The sequence below is a fragment of the Enhydra lutris genome, unplaced genomic scaffold (assembly GCF_002288905.1).
Source record: "Enhydra lutris kenyoni isolate GAN:26980312 unplaced genomic scaffold, ASM228890v2 scaffoldscaffold9, whole genome shotgun sequence".
Lineage (NCBI taxonomy): Eukaryota > Metazoa > Chordata > Mammalia > Carnivora > Mustelidae > Enhydra > Enhydra lutris.
In genome coordinates, this window is record NW_019154093.1 from 23,058,298 (window position 1) to 23,076,459 (window position 18,162).

The 18,162-nt window shown below is 48.1% G+C and overlaps 1 protein-coding gene across 1 annotated transcript in view; it reads right to left on the reverse strand.

Moving 5' to 3' along the window:
• The window catches only part of LOC111143571 (GLIS family zinc finger 1), a 215,583-nt gene that overhangs the window by 191,430 nt on the left and 5,991 nt on the right, over positions 1 to 18,162 (reverse strand). The gene's annotated exons all lie outside the window — the stretch shown is intronic.

The following is an 18,162-nucleotide window of genomic DNA, read 5'->3' on the forward strand; positions in this document are numbered from 1 at the left end:
CGGGCTCTCCCCCTCAACCTGCCCTTTGCACAGCCTTGGCCTAGAGCGGTGCTTCTCCAGTTTCCGTGTGCCCATGAATCACCTGGAAATCTTGTTCAAAGGCAGATTCTGAAACAGTAGGTCTGGGGTGCGGCCGGGATTCTGCATTTCTTAGAAGCTCCCGGGTGACGCCCATGCCGTTGGTCTGCAAACCATACTTTGTTGTTGTTGTTTTTTTAAAAATTTGTTTATTTAAGAGAGCTAGGGGGAGAGAGAGGAGGGACAGAGAAGAGAGCATTGGGTGGGGGGGCAAAGGGAGAGGGGGAGAGAGTCTCATGTAGACTCTGAGCCTGATGTGGGGTTTGATCTCAGGACCCTGACATCATGACCTGAGCTGAAACCAAGACTTGGACGCCCAACCAAATGCACCACCCAGCCGCCCCAGAAACCATACTTTGAGTAAGACAGTCTACAGGTCATGATCTCTGGATTTAGAGATCGAGCCCTGTGTCAGGCTCCACACTGGGTGAGGAGCCTACTTCAGATTCTCTCTCTCCCTCTGCCCCTCCCCACTCTTTTTCTCTAAAAAATAAAAAAAAAGAGAGAGAATAAGAGGACCTAGAAGGCCTTGTCCTTGTTCACCCGCAGTGAAAGGCCTCCCCCTCCTTCATAGCCTGGCCCACGCAAACTGTCTGCCGAGAAACCTGCACCCGCAGCAGGAGTCATAAAGCCCCTGCGGTGTCCTGTGTATACAGCTGATAATCACCCACCACAACAGGCACTTTCTGACTCTGCGTCCCTAACAAAAGCCCCTTTAGGGCACGGCAGTGTCTCAGTGCCCAGCCCAGCACCTGAACAGAGGGACGGTCAGTGAGCATCCTCTGAGTAAGGTCACGGGCAGTAGGGTCATCTTCAGACCTGCCTCCGGGGGGCCGGCAGCCGGAGTGACCCGCAGAGGCCAGCCTTCCTCCCAGCCTGCCCCCAGGACTGTGTCCAGTTCTCCCAGGGCCCTGTGTCTTTGTAGGCTTCTCCCAGGGCAGCTCAGGTGCCAGAAAGAGCCACCACGGGCTACCACAAAGATTCTTCGTTCTCACAACCACAAAAGGAGAACTTGCCAGAAACGTCAGGTAGAGGGAACATAAACGGAAATAAGGACCCAGGAAGGCAGAAGCAGGGAGAAGGAAGGAAAAAAACACAGGCAATAAGGCAGAGAGAAGTTTAGACAGAAAGACATGGAAAGCTCCAGAAGGAAAAAAGAGAAAGAAGTAGAGACGGTAGAGAGACACCAAAAAGGAAGAAAAAGAAACAGCAAGAGAAAAGAAGGGACCAACTATAGAGGCAGGCAGGCAGAGTACATGCCAGAGAGCAAGAGAGAAGGAGAGGAGAGAGAGGGAGGAGAAGAGAAATTTTTTTAAAGCGGGGAAGGGAGAGCCCCTAAACCTGCAGCTAGCTCATCTGGAAAGGCATGAATCCCACAGGGTGCTGGAGAACCTCTTCTTGCTAAGCCTGCCACCCACACCCCTGGCTTCAGGGATCACACAGGGCTGCATGGGGGAGACCTAAGACCTTGTCCCCACTTCCCCTACCTTCCCCCATCCTTCCCTCCCCCAAAAAGTTACTAAAGAAGGATAAGTAACAAAGAAAAAAATCCGGCAATTTGGAGTTTGGGTTTTTTTGTTTTTTGGTTTTTGGTTTAAAGACAAACAAGATCCAAACGTAGTAGGAGACAGAGGTGAGCCTAAGAAAACAGAGGCAGGCACGACAAACTCCACGAGGTACCAGCAAGTCACGCATCTCCTCGGAGCCTCTGCTTCTTCGGGAGCAAAACCGCCAGGAGCCTCACAAGGCTGTCGGAAAGATTCACTGAGTTATGGAAACATGAGCGCGGCAGCTTATTCTAGCCCCAGTGGGTGCCTCAGAAATTGTCCCTGCATTAGAACTGCAGAACGGGTTACACAAATCCCCTCTTTTTTAGTTGTTTTAGGTCCTTTCCAACCCCGGATCTCCCCTGAGCTTCACAGGGCCCCAGGCATGGACTACCATCCCATTCTACAGAGGAGAAAACGGAAACATTTTACACAGCAGCCCTAGAGCTCCAGGCTGTGTGGAAATTCAGGTCCACCATGGCCCCCTGACTTTTTTTTTTAAATATGTATTTATGTATTTTTGAGAGAGGTTGGGGTGAAGGTGCCCGGGGAGAGAACCCACTGATGAGGGAGGGACTTGATCTCACAACCCATGAGATCATGACCTGAGCTGAAACCAAGAGTCAGACACTCAACCAACTGAACCACCCAGGGGTCCCAACCCCCCATCTTTTCTATTATATTAGCTGTGGTCTGCATCAAAACTAAGGCCTACACAAAAATAGCAAGAAATGCTATTTTTCCCCAATAAACAGGGACCTGGCCTCCACGGATGCTGCGCCAGGCCCTGTGAAGAGATGGGCATGGAGATGGATGAAGAGCGGCTTGCTTCCCAGGGACACTGACGATGTCCAGAGATGCACGGTGGCAATGGGACCGCGCTCCACCCACCCGGGGTCAGGAGCCTACTCTTTGCAAGCACCATCCTCTGCCCTAGCTTCTCGTAGGGCCTGCTTCTCGCAAGTAACTGCTTCTTCCAAGTGCAGGGTGACCCAGCAGGAACAAGAAGATCAGGAGAGCGACAAGCTCCCTGATGAAAATGTAACAGAGTTAACATCACAGAGAGGAACCGGGCAGGAGGTGATGTCGAAGCAGACGCCTGAGGCCAGCATGAGAAGATGTGCTAAAAAAGCACACGGGCAGAGCAAGCAGGCCGTGCAAAGGCCCTAGAGGCAGGGCAAGCTTCCTGTGTTCAGAGGACGGAAAGGTCAGCGGGGCCGAAGAGCCAGGAGGGAGGCAGAGAGGGGCACAGTCCATGAGAACGGACGTCGCCTCAGCCCAGAAGGCCAGGGCAGGAGCACAGAAAACCAAAGGAGGGCTTTAGACAGTGTCGTGCTACAATTTCCATTTGAAACCCTATTCACAATAGCTGTGTCTGTCAGAAGGATATGGGATGGTGGATACAGAGAGGCAGGGATGTCGAGAGAGGCCAGTGAGGTGGCTCTGGCTGCTACCAAGAGAGAAGCACCGAGGAGGGACATGGCGCGGGTGGTGGCAGAGATATGGCGGGACAGAGCCTGGAGGCCACTGCCTCTAGAACTTCAGCCCTCGGGTGGAGAAGCCGGCTGGGGCCCTGAGAAGGGGCAGCCAGGGCAGGGCAGCAGGAGGAGGGAACCCGGAGCTGTCCCTGTGTCGAACGCGGCTGCAGGGGCCTGGCACAGAGACAGGCAGGATGGCTTGACCGGGCCACGCAGAGGCCACGGGACAGCTTGACAAGCCATATGTGGATGGGGCAGGCAGGCCTTGAAAGTGGGAAGGGAGACTTCCCACACAGCTCCTGAGGACACCTCACCTTCAGCAGAAGCAGAGGCGGGGCTAGCGCAGGAGGGAGCAAGCCATTGAGGCAGGGACTGGCTGGAGGTCCTGTAGCACGGTGGGGTGAGACCGGCAAGGGAGCAGGAGCACGCGAGATTGACACAGCAGGACAGGAGACTGCAGGGCCAAGTCTCCAAGGGAAATGGGAGCAGGTGGTTTGGACTTTGACAAAAGCAGGGCTCCAGGAGCACCCAGTGAGGAGGGAGGCTCTGGAGGGGCACTCTGGAGCTCTGGGCTGACGAGGCAGGCAGACCCTCAGGCACATGGGGGGCTCCTCCAGCACCATCCAACAGGCAGGTGTGGGGGTGCAGCCTCAGCTAGGGCTGGGGGCTGGGGGTGAGAAGGATGACTTTTTGGAAACAGTGCTTGTGCTGACAACTTTTGAACACACGAGCTGGACAGGGAGGACACCAGGGGCTACAGTGAAGAGCAGGAGGGTTAGTATAAGGGGATGTCTTTCTAAGGTCACACAATTGTCACAGCATATAACCTGGAAGGATGAGCCCAGTCAATCAAATGGAAAACAGGAACCCAGGGCACAGGAGAGAAGTGGTTTAAAAATCCCAATAATCAAAATAGTAATAACTATAAATTAAAAATTAAAAAAAAAAATAAAATCCATGGGGCTCCTGGGTGGCTCAGTCAGTTAAGCATCTGCCTTCTGAAGTGTTTTAAAAAATAAATATAGAATCTGGGGCGCCTGGGTGGCTCAGTGGGTTAAAGCCTCTGCCTTCAGCTCAGGTCATGATCCCAGGTCCTGGGTTCAAGCCCCGCGTTGGGCTCTCTGCTCAGCAGGGAGCCTGCTTCCTCCTCTCTCTGCCTGCCTCTCTGCTTACTTGTGATCTCTGTCTGTCAAATAAATAAATAAAATCTTTTAAAATAAATAAATAAATAAATATAGAATCTTAACAATTTCCTCAGAGAGATATGCTAAGATACTGCATTCATAAACAGAGATGGAATGCATGAAAAGGAATCATTAGAGATTGGGTGCTTTTACAAACTGAAATAAAAAATAAATGGGAGATAAAGTCAAAGAAATTCTCAGGAAACAGATCAAAGACACAAAGGCAAGAAAATTAGAGGATCGATACAGAACAACTAGGAGGATTTACCAGAAAAGGACAAGAAAGACGTGGTATGGAAAAAAAAAGTTGAATCTCCAGATTCATGATGCAAAGGGCCCACCAAGCACCCGGCCTAATTAATGGGGAAAAAATCCACATCAAGGCACATCACTGCAAAGTTTTACAGCACCAGGGATGGAAAGAATATCTAGAAATCTTCTAGAAAACAGATGATGGGGAGTGGGGAAGGAACCTAGGCAAAGCCTCTGGAATCATGGCACCAGAACTGTCCACAGCAAGGAGGGAAGCCGGAAGACAATGGGACAATGTTGTCACAATTCTTAACAGGATCAGCTCTGAAGCTGGACCTCTGAGTTCTGATTGTGGCCCTGCCACTCACTGGCTGTGTGACCATGCCCAAGTTACTTAACTTCACTGGATCTTGGTTTCCTCGTCTGTAGAACAAGCACAGTAATCATCTCTACCACCTACTTTAATGGCTTGGTATAAGGATGAATGAATTCAAGTCAACTATGCCTAACACATAAGTCATAAGCACTGGAATTACAGTTCTTATTATCAAAATTCTCCAGCCAAACAGTCAAGAATGAGACGCTTTTCAGACAATCATCTTTACTGACCTCTTACAACTTCATTGGAGGATGCCCTCCAGCAAATTACAGGGTTACACCAAGAAAACAAGAAAATACAATGCAAAGGGCATTTGCCTTTCTTTCTGGGTGCCAGAATCTGAATCCCTTTCTTCTACTGGGAAAATTACTCACCTTATAAGGCACCCCCCCCCAACTCCACTTCAAACCCCCCCCAACACACACACGATGAAAATACACACAGAAGCTGAAAATATCTGATCCCTCTCATCCTTTGGCTTTGTCCACCCATGTTCCCTACCATGAGCACCCTGTGAAGCAGTAGTCCCCTGCAACTTCCTCTGTTTTTTCTCCATAGTATTACCATCATTTGGTCAACTTTATATTTAACTTGTTCACTTCATAACTGTGCCTCCCCCCTCTAGAATGTAAGTTTTATGAGTGTAGAAATTGTTTTGACTGTTGGCTTACTTTCTCAGCATCTAGAAGAGTACCTAGTTCATAGGAGATGCTCAACACAAATTTGTTGAATGAAGAAAGAACATGTTTCCCAGCCTCCTTTTGCAGCCTCCAATGGCACGTGTAAAAACAAGAAGTCAGCAATAACCAATGACCAAGGACCGTGGCTCTGCTGCCAATGTCTGTCACCCACTGTTTTCAGCACACAGCCCTGTTGCAGGATTTGGAGTAAGATTCTTGGCTATGTAGTTTCCAAGCCCGGGTCTCTAGCCTTAGTAGGCAATTATGAAAGCCACCCAGCATCCTTTTAAAAAAAAAAAAAAATCTCTTTTCTGCTTAAACCAGTTGCAGTGCATGATACAAGCATGAACCAAGAAATGGGAAGTCCTGCAAAGGAGAGCTTCAAAGAAGGGCCCCAGGAGGTCAACCGTGCAGTAGACTAGCTCTTACTTCATTGAGTTGTAGGAGACACAGAACGAAGATAACCTGATGTGTTCATGCATTTGGGGAAGTAGGATTGACAGGTGCCACAAAACTGATGGAATGTTTAGGGAGAAATAATAACAGATACATGAATTTGAGACTAGCAAATGAAGAAAGAGGGGATATATATCCAGGAAAACAATGTATTGCACTCCAAAGGAGAAATTCCCATAGTATAGGACTTGATTCCACCACCTGTGCCAAACCTAACACTATGCTGAAAAAGTGGACCCAGAGAAGGCTATAGAAACAATTTATCATTACTTCTCCCTTCCCAAGTCCCCCCTCTCAGCAACTTGTCCCTTTTAAAACCCAACCTGCTGCCTTGCTCCCCATCCCCATTCCCACCCCCGAGAAGTCTCTGGAAGTCCCATAACTCGATGCCTCATTCGTAGATCATAAAACATCTTCCAGACACTTCAGTCCCCTGACAGCCTCGGTTTAGTAATTAAGATGTCCCATCCAGATTAATAATCTCAACATTGAGCTTCATTGATAGGGAAGCTCCTCCCCTCCCACACCTCGCACCTGCCTCAGGCTGGGAACTCTGTGCAGGACGTGGGGCAACGTCTCCAGCCTCCTTATTCTGTCCATTGCAGTGGCACAAAGTGACTCCCTTGCCCGCCTTTGTGGGAGCTCTGTGGACCCAGCTGTTCAGTGGGAGAGCTCCCCTGGTTGGCAGACACACACCCCCACCCCACTGTATCCTGTGGGACACCTCCAGTCTCTCTCGCCCCTGCCTGACAAGATGCCATCTTGGGCAAAGAGGGTAGGTCTGAGAACCACCACCAGGCAGGTCCCCCAGAACACAACCTCCTGCCCCCTGTCACAGGTGGCAATGGTGGAGCCACCCTCTTCAACCCCATCAGGCCGGGAGAGACACAACCATTCCTCAGCTTCAGGGGCTGTGCCTGGCTCTCTGGGTGGACCTCTCAGAACCCCCTCACTTGAGTTGTGGAGAGGAGAAAACAATCCTTTCCCCCTCCTCCCGCCACCAGCCATGGGGGAACAAAACGTCACAGCTTTTCAACAACTGCCTCCAAAGAAATCCCCTCTTTGGAGAATTAGGAGAAATCCAAGCCAACCCAAGGGCATGCCAGGTAAGGATCCCAAAATCCCAGTTTAGTTTGGGCACCTACAGCCCGGCTTTAGAACGCAGTGAAGCCCTGCTTTAGAAGATGGCCACCAGTGCCTCTGGTCAATCCCTAGTGTCGGGGCTCAGCCAGAACCCTGAGGGCAAAATCCCCACAGGGGAATACAGCCAGTCCCCACCGTGCACCGGCGTAAGCAGAGACTGAGGCAGCCTGGGCTGCACCGAGTGCCGGGCGCGCAGGCAGGGAAAGACCGGGCTGGAGGCGGGGCTTTCGAGATCGGAATCCTCATTGGCCATAACAGGTGCCAGTCAACAATGGGTACTCGGGACCCAGAGACAGCCCCACAAATCTTAGAGGCGGAGGAGCACAGCGATTAGGGCTTCACCACTCACCAGCTGTGTAGCCCGGGACAAGTCACTCTCCTCCTCTGGCTATGTCTCCTCGTCTGCAAATCCGGGAAAATAAGAGTAAACGTCTTCACAGCGTTGCTGGGAGAATTATGGGAATTATGTTTGTAACATGCTTAGAGCATGACTGGACCACAGTCGGTACCATGTTTAGCTCTTGTTTTTGTTTTTGTAACCTAGACACGTGGAAGAAAATATTAGAAAAAGACAACTAAGTAAGTTGAAGGCTGGGCCACCGTGTTGCCCAAGTCTAGGGAGCATCGTTCATATAGATGGGGTTAAGTGGCGCCCCCTGGAGGTGCACACCCCAGCAGCCCTGGCTGAAGGCAGCTGCCCCCAGGAGTGGGCCCACGAAGGAACGGGGACCCGCGCTCTTTATTAGGTGATTTTAAAAAACTGGTTAGCATTATTTCACTAAAAATATGAATTTATTTTTATAATGTTAATAAAACAAGCTCCCAAAAATAGTAACAAGAGCAAACAACAGCACTTGGCCAATGACAAAAAGAAGAGCAAGGAAGGAAATGACAAAGGAAAGTCTCGGGAAATATGACTACATAAAAAATTTCAAATTTGTTTTAAAATTATCATTAGAAACTTTAAACAGCAGACTCCTAAAAATATTAGCAACAGATACAATGAACAAAGCATTAACATTCTCAGCTGACAGTCTACCTATATGGAATAGTAAATGTTTAAATTTTTTAAGTAAGATATTCAGACTCCAGTGTAAATACCAACTTGCAAAAGAGTAGCTATGAATGTGAACTGACACAAAACAGATGTGCAGCTACACTAACGTTCAAATAAATGTTAAAAAAAAAAACGATAACCGGATGTCACCTCCACCTTCAAATTAGGAAATTATTTTGGAAACTCTGGTGAAGGTGCAGGAAAGTAAGTTCTCTAAAACGCAGCATGCAGTTGTGAAAATGGGTGCAACCCTCTAAAGACCTATTTGATAATTTGTGTCAAATGTTACTACCCTCTCACCCAGTCATTTTCATCTCTGGGGATCCAGCCTAAGAAAATAATCAGAGATGCAAACAGGGATTACTGCATCAAGTTTACTGCAGCATTATCTGTACGAAGGGAAGAGGTAAAAAAATTCTAAGCACTATGCCCTGTGCAAGTAATATATACACAGATTTGTTTGTATGGGCATAAACTCCCTCTGAGAGGCCAAGCATCGCCAGCTGTCGCCAGCAAAGAGAACGGGGCAGGGGCAAAAAAGACAAAAGGAAGGCTTTCCTAAGAACCCTTTTTGGGTCTTCTGAATTTTAAACTATTTTAAGGGGCTGCCTATTTAAAAAGATTTGACAAATTTAATAAAATGCATGTATGTTTACAAGGAATTTTAATAACATGGAAGAGGTTATTACAATAGAATGTAGAGTTTAAAAATAAATACTTAAGACTATATTCAGAATGATCTCAAGGGTATAAAAAATATAATTAATATAAAGTATTTAAAAAAAAGAAGAGAAATGAAATATACTAAAATGTAAATGGCAGCCTTTGTGAGGGGGCCAAGGGGGGAGTAAAATTATAAGCAAATATTATTTCCATCTGCATATGCTTCTATAGTTTCCAATTCTTTTATGATAAGTATATACTACCGACACAAGTAAAAAAAAAAAAAAGAAAGAAATTAAAAATAAAGAATAAAAACAAGCCAAATTATTTTTCAGAGGGTAATCCACCTCCCAAAGCAGAATTATAAATAACAGAAAGCAATTTGTCACAAGTCAAGAAGGCACTCCTATCTGAGAGGCTATAGCTGGCAGCCAGGAGGAAGCCTTGACCGTGATTCCAGCTTCAGAGATGTCCTTCCGTGAACCATCTGCCTTCTCTGGGCTGCTTCTGGGGGGAACCAGCAGAAACCAGTCATGCAAATGCTGCTTCTCGAGAAAGTCTGCTCTGATACACTTTGTCAGTGCTGACCTGTGAGCTCTCCTGAGATCAGGACAGACCCTAGGACTCACGTCCCATCCACAACAGGAGCCAGCCCTGGTAACCAGCATGCCGGCCCTACCTCCAAGTTACTATGTCCACCTGCTGCCCGCCCCAAGGCAGAGGCTGAGCCTGGGCTACACCCACTTATCCAGGGCCAGATATAAAGCCTAGCATATGATAGGATTCCAGGAAGCATTTGCTGAACAAATGAATAAATTAAAGAATGATATTCTAGACTGATGCTGTCCAACTGAACTTTCTGTGGTGATGGAAATGTTCCACCTCTGTTCCATCCATTATGGGTGGCTACCAGCCACAGGTGTCTACTGAGCACTTGAAATGCGGCTTGTATGACTAAGGGACTGGATTTTCAATTTTATTTAATTGTAATTTATTTTAATTTTAAAAGTGTTCCATAAAAACACTGACATCACAGGGTAGTTTAAGATTACACAAGACAATCCTTTAAAAAAAAAAAAAAAGAAAGAAAAGAAAAGAAAAAGAAGGGGTGCCTGGCTGGTTCAGTGGGTAGAACATGGGACTCCTGATCTTGGGGTTGTAAATTTGAGCCCCACAATGAGTGAAGAGATTACTTAGAAAAAAAATCCTTAATTAAAAAAGAAGAAGAAGACAAGGAAGAAGGGGAAAGGAAACTTCAAAGACCAAAATGGAAAAGCAAATCCCAGGCTGGGGAAAATATTCCCAATACATGTAACTGACAGAGGTTTTCTCTCCAGAACATACAAGAGAATACTTAAAACTTACTAAAAAGTAAGTTTTAGTTACTTAAGACAAGACTACTCAATAAAGGGGCACCAGGATGGCTCAGTGGGTTAAGTCTCTGCCTTCGGTTCAGGTCATGATCTCAGGGTCCTGGGATCAAGCCCCACATCGGGCTCTCTGCTCAGCAGGGAGCCTGCTTCCCCCTCTCTCTCTGACTGCCTCTCTACCTACTTGTGATCTCTCTCTCTGCCAAATAAATAAATAAAATCTTTAAAAAAAAAAGACTACTCAATAAAAAAATAGGTAAATGCCTTGAAAGGGCACATCACAAAAGAGGTAGACTGGTGGCCAATCAGCATGTAGAAAAATGTTCAACATTACTGCCCATTCACAAATTAAAACAGATTCCACCACCCATCCACCAACCAGAATGGTTACATTTAAAAAGACTTACAATACCAAGTGTTGATGAAGATATGGGAATGCAAAAATGGGGGGGAAATTTTATTTAAAGTCATCAATTAAAAAAGATAATCCAGTGTCTGGCAGTGTTCAGTAAGTGACTGTGACAGCATACTGAAAATGGGGGGGGTAGAGGGAAGGAGGGCCCCTAACAACCCCACCACCCCCTCCCCATGCCCAATATCACACAATGGGAATTTACTTGTCTCTGGTCTCTCTAGCTGAGAGCTCTCCTGTGCGAGCAGCCAGAGCCACCTTCCACCAGCAGACTGGGAGGAGTGGGAAGAGAAGCATGTGAGGCTGGGACAGGAGAGACTCTAAAGATTTCACAGAATGAAAGTTCTCGGCCTGTATTCCCAGAGATGATGAAAAAGGGCATCTCTCCAAGAGCAAAGTTTAAGCAAGTAACAGGTACAAGAAAGGGGCTGGCAAAGGTGGTCCCCCTCCTTGGGACTGACTACCCTCCTCCAGAGCGTCCTGCCCTTCCCCACAGACCTCACTGAGTCTCTCACTAGCTTTGCAAGGGGAGCTAAGCTGGCAAGTACTTCCATTTCCTATGCCTGCAAACCCAGGCTCAGAGACACGATCCCAGGTCATGAGGCATTAGACTGGCTGAGCTCAGGAGTCTGCTCAGGACAGCAAAGCAGGTGATAAGGCGGTGAAGCTACACAGAGGAGGAATGGGGACCCAGCCGGGCTGGGAGAGGCCCCGCACACACTCACCCAACTTGCTCTCCAGACTACAAGCTCCATGCAAGCGAGGGCTCTGTTAGACCACCACGGAGTCCCCAGGGCCAACCCAATGCTTGGGCCACAGAGCCGTTCAGTACACACTGATGAACGAACCAACCAACAAGCAAACCCAAACGGCCCTCCCCGTTTTCAGGACATTTTCGCACACTGTACCCCATAGGCTCCTGATGACTGGCTGGGCAGGGACTCACTGTCCCCCGTTTTACAAATATGAGGCTGAGTCACCGAAATAGAAACCCACTCTTGGTTGCTTTCCCGAAAATCTGCTTGAGGAACAGCCCCAGGAAAATGTCTCTTGGCTGAAAGGGACAGGTGAATTCTGCCGGGGTCCTGCGTTCACTCTGTTCTCTGGTCCACACTCCCTCCGCAGGGCGGAGATGCGTTCACTCCAGACCCTGCTCCAAGGAGCCCATGGTCTCAATACAGAGGAAAACGTCGACCCAAGCAACTGTAATACCTGACTGTTCAGTGAGAGAAAAGTAACAAAGGGCAGTCGGCGGATGAAGAGGGAATGGAAATCCTGGCTGGAAGAGGCAGTCTCTCGACAGTGATGCACGGGTAAGACTGGGCCCAAGGCAACAGAGGTCCAAAGGAGCTGAAGGGGGACCCACATAGGTAGCAGAGTGCAAGGAAGGGCAGGATCCTGGAGGGAGAATGGCAGCTACCAGCTCTGGAATTTGGGGCAGGCCACTTAGCCTCTCCGGGCCTCAGCTTTTCTCATGTGTAAAATGAGGGTGCTGATGCTTCCCCACAAGGAGTAAATGTAGAAGGAATTAAACGGCCTTGTGAGTTCTTTACTCACAATAGGGTTCAACAAATGGAAGCACCTGCATGTGTGGGGAAGGGGGGCGCAGAACAGTAATGGCGTTACAAGTTAAGGAAGGGGAATGAAAGCAGTCCAGCTGGGTATTAGTCAGAAGTCAAATCCCAACCCAATAAACAGGGGGCGAGGTGCTCTGCCTCCTGGCCCTTCCCATACCCCCTCCCGCCTCCCCCTGCTGCTGAACACCAGAGCCACCACAGACCATGTGAGGGTCTTGGACTACCCAGAACCGGGACCGGTCAGACAGCTACATTGAGGCAGCCCATGCCCACATCAGCAGGGACCACAGCCCCTTACCTCCCCACAGCCTCAAGTGAGGCCAAGATGCCAGTCAATCACATCTGTGTCCTCCAGCGCTTGGATCAGAACCTCAGTCTCTCTGAGACTCCAGAGTCCTTATTCCTCTAACTTCACCAAAAAAAGAGAAACAAGGGGCACCTGGGTGGCTCAGTGGATTAAGCCTCTGCCTTGGGCTCAGTTCATGATCTCAGGGTCTTGGGATTGAGCCCCGCATCAGGCTCTCTGCTCAGCAGGGAGCCTGCTTCCTCCTCTCCCTCCTACTGCCTCTCTGCCTACTTATGATCTCTCTCTCTCTCTCTCTCTCTCTGTCAAATAAATAAATAAAATCTTTAAAAAAAATGGAAAGGAAAGAAAAACAAGCACGAGAGAGAGGGGATAGGGTACTTGTGCCATAGAAGAGCATCAGAGGAAGTGAAGCCTGCGGACCTGTCCTGGCTCTCTCTCAGTAAGACCAGCAGCAACAGCAGCTCATTTCTGTTAACACGCCTACTGGGTGCTAGCCCCTGAGCTAGGTGCTCCCCACATCAGCCCTAAGAGACAGGAATTACCTCCATTTTACAAATGAGGAAGACCGAGGCTCACCATTAATGACCTTGGCCAAGGTTCAGCAAGTGGTGTAGTAAGTAGTCCGTAGTAAGGGTCTGAACCCAGTTCTGACTCCAAGTGCCAAGTGGCCACATTTACACAAGTAACAACATGGCCTCTCTGAACCTTAGTCTTCCCATCTGTTCAAGGGGGGGGAATTGAATGAACAGTAATGAATTGGGCAGAGTTTATGGTTTACAGCCCTGAAGCCATAACAGCCCTGGACAGCAGGCCGACATGATGCCCCCACAGAGCTCTATCGAAACCTGACCTGGAGTGGGGATCCAGGGTCTGTACACCAATTTCCACTCCTCAGCAGGACCTCGGAGACCCACAGTCTGGCTCCCGGTCCTCAGTTCCAACACCTGGCCCGAGGTTCTTCATCTTAGAGGAGTTTGGGTCAGATGTAGTATAACCACCAAATCTGCTCTTTAAACCACAAGATGACACACGTTTTAAAATGCCTGAAATTTTGCCTTGGAGGGAGGGAGAGTGTGTGGCAGAGAGTACCTACAATCCTGGGCCAGTCCCTCTGGGACAGCCGTCATGCCCCTAGCTCCTCTATAAGCCCCTGGCCTGTCCTTGCATCCCAGAAAGGCCTGTGATCACTGAGGCCAACTTTTCCCAGAAACAAGAGGATAGGGAGGCCTAGACAGGTGAGAGGACATGCCCAAGGTCCCCTAGCAAGCTAGGGGCAGTCGTCATTATGCAGAGCCCCACGCAGGTGCTGGAAAGGGAATATGAGTGCGTGTACATGTGGGAACTCCTTGCATATTTGTCAGTCTCACATACACCGAGAGCTTACTGTGTGTTCAACCATGTGGGAAAAATAAGAGCACACAAACTGGACAGAGACTGGGTTGGATCCCATCCCCAGCCTTCCCAGACATCCACTCTGAACCAGACCCTGTGCCATGCAGGGATCAGGAAACTCTGCCCCTGTCCTCAAGAACACAGAAGTCAACAGAAAATCACCACAGGGTGAACAGTGCTATGGCAAAAGGAAGGATAAGGGCTGTGTGTGTGCTAGAGCTCCACCAAAACCCAGCCTAAGGAGAAAGGGAAGGCTTCTGGGAGGAGACGGCACTTGAGCTGGGTCTTAAAGAAGAAGTAGGAGTCAGTCTGGTGGCAAGGGAGGGAAGGAAAGCCCTTCCAAGAGGTTCTGTTTACCAAACATTTACATAACAGCAATAACAACAATAATCATAATCCCAAAATTTACTGAGCATTATACCATGGGCCAGTCCCTGTACCGAAGCACTTGTACATGTATTAACTCACTTCATCCTCTTGTGAGATCATTGCTATTATTATCCCCATTCTGAAGATAAGAACACCGAGGAGCAGAGAGCTCAACGACATGCCCCAAGTTCGCCATGTTAGTCCCCAGAGCTAGGATTCAACCCTGGTGGCCTAGTTCCATGCCCACAGCCTCAGCCGGCACCCTCAAATACGTACTTCGTGCCAGACTTGGTACTGGACACAGGGGTACAGAGATGAATCAGAACCAGCTCCCGGTTTATAAAGACAGAAGGACAAGGAAAGAGAAAAACCCCAAGTCTGGAGCCACGTAAGGAAAAGTCCAACACTGCTGGAGAACGAGCAGAGCAGGCATCAGGAAGAGATGAGGTGGACTACTGGGAAAGCCCTGGACATCACACCAAAGGGCTCAGATTTTCCCATTGGCCAACCAGTTGCCAGTCTATGAACCAAGCTGTAGTATCAGAGGTGACCTTTAAAGCATGCACCAAAGACCAGAAAATAAATGGATATCTCTACAGATGGGTAAGTGGATGATAAAATACCAATCTATTTAAAAGAGGGCTTAAAACTAATAACCTCATTAGGCATCTTGTCCATAAACACACGCTAAAAATTTAACTGCTGTCCTGTGGACTGGGGAAAGACTCTTGTCCTTGTATTCAGAAAACTTGGATACCCTTGCTGTCAAGGATGGGAAGTAACAAAAAGTTTCTAAGCAAGGAATTCTTGGATAGTAAGGTCTGGGATTTCTCTTCTCCGCCCACCCCTGGACCCCCGCTCTCCGAGCCCCTCAGCCTGCTGGAAGTCAACCATCTAAAGGCCCCAAGAAGAGCCAACCCGGGTGAGAAGCTCCAATGCAGAGATATTCTCACAAAAAGTGCTACGTAAGTACAAATGACTGTTTGATCAATCATTTGGCCTCGGTGTGGGATTTGGTTAGAATTAAAGCCATCTGGCTGCTGGGGGTTGGGGGGGAGGGTGATGGGGGAGGAGACAAGCGGGCGGGAAAATGACCCACACCCTCCCCCAGAAAGCATTGTTAAAATATAAGGGGGAAAAACAGTCAAGTCCCTGCTGTTATTTCAGCCTAAGCCACTTAATCCTTCAGCACATAAAGCAACTTATTTTACGACCTTTTCCCTTTAAAAAGTAAATCTGAAGACGCTGCCTTGAATTCAGATATCTCTGAAACACACAACTCATCCCTCCCAGTGAAATATCCTGTTTCATAAACCTTCTTCGAGATACTTGAAACTGCAGATCACTAAATGCCTAGCTTTAGGCATTTGACATTCCAGAGAATTAATATTTAAACTTATTATAGGAAAAAAAGAATTGAGTTTGGTTGAAGCATGAAATATTTAATAGCGTCTCCAAATTAGAAACCCTATTTTGTTTCGCACTGGAAATGCCAACGTTATTACCTGGGCTTTGCACTCAAATAAGATAAAATGCACAGGCGGTCTTGAGATTAAACACGTAATTACGGCCGTGTTCTCCAGAGAGAAGGGGAGTGAGGCAGGTTTGGGGAGTGGAAGCGATTGAGTTTCGTTTTTACGATACACTTAAAATTATACTATCATCCTCTGGATGGAGGGTTAGGCTTGAGACCGTTGAAGCTACTTAATCACCAAAAAACCGTGTCAGGATCCGCGGACCCACCGAGGCCTACTCACAGTCTCACGAAGCCGTCTCTGCCTTGGAATGGGCCCGCTGCTGGACAAGACCCGGTAACTTTCTCTACTCGCTAGGACAAAAGTATTAAGTGGTTTGGGATAAAAATTAAGCTTCAATTGACACAGTGGGTCCTGGCAACTTCGGCCAGCACATGTAATTTATTTACAGGGTTGGAAAGTCGGCAAAATACATCATCAGCTCTTACACAAACTTCTACTAGGTATTAAATACCCAAGCCTCAGAGAAGTAATTCATATAGTCCAGCAACGTTCCAAAACAAACCCACTCTCCAGCCCTCCGGAGAGCTTAAAACAGCAAATGGGATCTGTATTTTTAAAAGTAAGGTTTATAATTCTCCCTGGTTTCTTGCTAAAGCTTTATTTTCCATCAAACCTGTTATTTGAAAAAAAAAAAAAAAAAGAGGCAACAACATCTAAAAGAGTAATCTAGTTGTTAAAAAGACACAAGTAGGAAGAGGCCAGGCCACATGGCAACCAGCGCCCTCCTGATTCTTCTTCCTATTCTTCCTTTCAGACTCAGGGTCATCATCCAAAGGCAAAGAAGGCTGGGGCCATAAAGACTCCTGCAGTAAGTGTGATTCTCCGAGAATGTCCACCGTCTCATGACGTGTGCCTCCTCGTGCAAGGCCACAGACACAAACCAGCAGCGGGACTTTTCCTTCCCCTAGGGGTCATTTGATTCATTCTTCGTCTGACATAAAAGACCCATTTCCCACAAACTAACACTCACGTTTACTCTGATTCCTGGGCTGTTCTCCCTCCCAAGCCCTTCTTCGTCCCGTGATTGAACAGGAAATGACTGTTCAGCAGATCTTACGCCACAGCCCAATGAAGCATGCATTCTACCATAGGTGTGGTGGGGCTTAAGAGAAATTCTCTTCAAACATCGAAAGGTGTCTTCGGAAGCAGTGAAAGGGAGATTGCAACCAGCGCCTGGGCAAGGAATCACCCCGAACTGTGGGAAAGGCTCAAAAGGGGACTAGAACTTGCAATAACCACTAGGACATGTAAGTGTTCTGCTGCTTCAGAGAAGGATCTATTTCTAGAGGGTCCCTCCACAGCCTCAGGGAATCCTTGCTTGAGGACCGCATGTCACGACTGGGAAATGCTATCTCTCCCCCATTTCTACAGCAGGGAGGTGGACAGACGCACACAGTCTGCCCATAAAGTCACACCTCGGCCTGTTAGCAGAGACTCAGAATGGGCTCCTCTGAGGAACAGCTGTCTGGACCAGCCTGCAGCCTTCTACCATCTTCCCCCAGGATGGGGGGCCCACTCTCTAGACATGGCAACTCCTCACCACTGCCTAGAGTTTAAAGCCCGTCCTTAAGAATGCTGTGCTTTAGCCGGGAAAGTACAGGCTTTGCTGTCAGATAGAGCTGAGTTCAAACTCCAGGCTTTAAGACTTACTAGCTAGTGAGCTTATTACTGGGGTCAATCACTTAAACTTTCCAAGCCTCAGTTGCCCCAACTGGAAAACTAAAATAATGCCTCCTTTTCTCAGAGTAATTGGGCATCATTAAATGCAGTCAAAGCTATAGTGCCCAGCCTGGCACACAGTAGGTGCTCAGTAAAGATTAGCTAAATGCCCCCCTCACACTTATGTTTTCTCTGGCAGTCAGCCTCAGGGCTTAAGAGTTCAAAAGAGAAGTCAAGTCTGAGACAAAGGTGACTTCTTCTCACAGCCTCGATCCTCCCTGACTTCCCCAGTCCAGTTCATGTGGAATCCCCGAGCTTCAGAGCAGAAAGGGACAACAGACCATCCCATCCAACTGTTTCCCATTTTACAGATGGGGAAACAGAGACTCAAAGCCAAGAGCGTGGCCCGCATGCATCGAGGCTGCACAATGGTGCATGTGTTCGCTCCAGACAGGCCCAACCATAACCACCAAATAAATTCAGGCCATACAGGAAATGCATTATTCAGTTAGCGGACTGAAGGTCTCCTCAGTGCATCTGACTCAAATGCTGACTTTAAAAACACAGCTCGTAATGCTAACACAATCTGCCTCGATCCGCCGGAAACCCTCTGAAGGAATA